The sequence below is a fragment of the Fukomys damarensis genome, unplaced genomic scaffold (genome assembly GCF_012274545.1).
Source record: "Fukomys damarensis isolate Sample0158 unplaced genomic scaffold, DMR_v1.0_HiC HiC_scaffold_9, whole genome shotgun sequence".
Lineage (NCBI taxonomy): Eukaryota > Metazoa > Chordata > Mammalia > Rodentia > Bathyergidae > Fukomys > Fukomys damarensis.
In genome coordinates this window covers 1,231,173-1,234,090 of record NW_022900921.1, presented here as the reverse complement: position 1 = coordinate 1,234,090, position 2,918 = coordinate 1,231,173, and the positions used below count along the sequence as shown (strand labels likewise).

Sequence of the window (2,918 nt, the reverse complement as noted above, 5' to 3'; positions counted from 1 at the left end):
AAAAAAAAAAAAAAAAAAAAAAATCTCAGATTTAAATATATGTATATCCAAAAATGTAGTCGTTATTATCCAATAAATTCAACTTACCACACACAAATATCCCAGCTGTAACTAGCAAATTGCCACAGCTACAAAGGAGTTGACAGTGAGGGGGTCAGAGGCAGGCCTCTGCTCAAGGGGGCTCAGGAGGGGAGACCCTAATGGACCCTCTGGGGTGGAGCCCTAAACGTGAACTGTGGTGCGGACCCAGGGGCCCACTTCTGGAAACTCAGTTAAGGAAACACTCGTGGGTGGTGACAGGCTGAGGTGGTGGTGTCACATGGGACCTCTGCGAGGGAAAGGAGTCTGCTACATGGACCCGTCACAGAGACAGCCAGCGGGAAAGGCAGCGTGACACTGTCCGCCAAAATGAGACGCACACCTACAGGACTTATTCCCAGTTCGCAGCATAAATAATACATCCTCTGGGTTAAATAGAGACTACTCTAATAAATTAAAAATGCTACTTTTCTGGGTTGAAGGAGGAAATGCAGGAGACAGGGCCTGGCAGGGAAGGAGTTGTGGGGCCTAAATACTCGCAGGGAGCACTCAGCAACACTGAGAATTGGGTCTGGGGTGAAGGAGGGTGGACTGACCAGGGAAAGGGGATAAACATCCCGCTGTTTCTGCAGGAGGGAAGCAGCACCTCGTGATCCCTCTCACATCCAGAAGGCCACAGAGACCGGCTTTGTCTTCACTCCAACCTGTTGGCTTATCTACCTCGGTCTCTTCTCCCCTGAGTCCCTTGCTCACCATCCAGCCTTTTTGTTTTTTCCATGTCTTTAAACAAGCTGACCTCAATCCTGCCTCGGGGCCTTTGCACCACCTGTTGCCTCACCCGGAAGCCTCTATGCCACTTCTTCCCAGTCATCCCATTGTCAGTCAAGTTGCAGCTCTGCTGTTATTTCCTGTGCGCCAGCCAGGACTTCCTGTGTGGAAGGGGCCACTTCCGACTGTCTTCTGTCATCCTCTCATAACTACTTTATTCCCTCCACTGCATTCATCACGGTGTGAAATGACCTCGCATGCATTCTGCCTGGATGCTGTCTGTGTCTCTCTGCCGAGGAAGAGCCCGGAGTAACAAGGATCAGGCAGAACAAGAGGGCGATGCTGTGCTGGCCAGGGACCCACTTCTCCTCGGTCTCTTCTTGGGATGGCGTGCACATTCCTGAGCCCAGTGTGGCTGTGGCCCGGGCTGCAGCACAAGCCCTGGTAGTAGGGAAAGAGGGTGGCGGGCACAGCACAGCACCCAACTGCCCAGTCGCGAGGCGCCCGTCAGTCTTCTGTGATGACCGGCGGCCCAGACTGCCCACAGCTGCCAGGCTGGGCACCGAGGGGCAGACGAAGGCCTGGCCATCTCAGCCGGAAGCCGCCCACAAGGAGGAAACTGAGGTTGCTTAGAGCCCACAGGGCGGAGCCAGGCCCGCGCTGCTCTCGGCCTCCCCTCCTCATCACCTGCCTGGCTCAGCTCCCGCTAGGCCACCCCTGCCACCTCACCCTTCCCCGCTTTTCTCTGGCTGCAGCCCAGGCGGCCCAGGACCTCAGCAGGGGGATGTAAGAAGCCCCTGGGAAGCCGGCAGGGCCCACCCGGCCGCCCACCCGCTGCCGTCACGTGGCCAAGTTCAAGCTCAGGGGACACGGCAGCGCCACTGTGCACAGACCTCCACTGCTGCAGCCGTCACGGGCGCACCAGCCCGCAGAGAAGCAAACCCGCACACAGTGAGTGGGGAGGCAGAACGAGGCAGGGGCCGTGCAAGCGCATTCTCAAAAGGGTGCGCAGAATTATCATGGGATCCTGCAGTCCCCTTCCCAGCACACACTCAGAAGAACGGCAAGGTCTGCGTACACATCTGTACGCCCATGTTCACAGCACTACTCACGACAGGCACGGAGTACTGTTCAGCTCGAAAAGGAGAGCAGCTCTGACACCTGTTACAGCACCGCGATCCTCGAGGACGTTGTGCTGAATCACACGAGCCACTGAGGGAGGGCAGACACAGCGTCTCCAGCCGATGACGTTCACAGAGGGTCAGTCACGGAGATGGAAGTGGAGCGCTGGTCATGAACGCCGAGGGGGCTGAGAGGAGAGGAGGAGCCGGAGGGGGGAAGATAGGGCGGGGCTTCCCGGTACCGCCCACCCCAGACCGCGCCGGAAGTGGAGGTGGGAGGTGGTGACGCACACCTCTGCGCACTGTACCACGGTACAGAGGAAAACAAAAGCTATTTCCGAAGAAAGAAGTTAATCAGAAACTCTCCTGCGGCTGTTCAAGAGCCAGGGCAGCCACCACTCAGTCAGCAGTCACGCTGCCTGGCACCCCAGGGCCGGGCCCTCCTGCAGCCCAGGCCGACAGGACTCCCGTGCTCTCCCTGGCCCACCGGGGTCGGGGTTGTTCAGGAACAGCTTCCTAAACACGCTGCCCTGGGTCTGCCCTGACGGCGCTAGCAAAACTCCACCGCACCTGGAGGCGGAAGGCGGCACCACACCTAGAGGGTGAGCAGTCACGCTGCCTGGCACCCCAGGGCCGGGCCCTCCTGCAGCCCAGGCCGACAGGACTCCCGTGCTCTCCCTGGCCCACCGGGGTCGGGGTTGTTCAGGAACAGCTTCCTAAACACGCTGCCCTGGGTCTGCCCTGACGGCGCTAGCAAAACTCCACCGCACCTGGAGGCGGAAGGCGGCACCACACCTAGAGGGTGAGAAGCGCTCGTCACCACAGCCTGGTCTCTTCCTCACGGACGCACCCAGAATGGGAACCACGGATCCATTCTAAAGATGAGAAAACCGAGGCCCGCGACACCCCGGGAAACGGGCGCCTTTCCTCCCCGGGCGTGGAGAGGGCCGGCGCTCTCCCCGGGTCCCGCGCTCCTGCAGGGCACTCTCG

At 59.3% G+C, this 2,918-nt stretch overlaps 1 protein-coding gene across 1 annotated transcript in view; it reads right to left on the bottom strand.

Annotated features, from left to right (window-relative positions):
- Adamts2 (ADAM metallopeptidase with thrombospondin type 1 motif 2) overlaps window positions 1-2,918 on the bottom strand; it is a 117,281-nt gene that overhangs the window by 57,165 nt on the left and 57,198 nt on the right. The gene's annotated exons all lie outside the window — the stretch shown is intronic.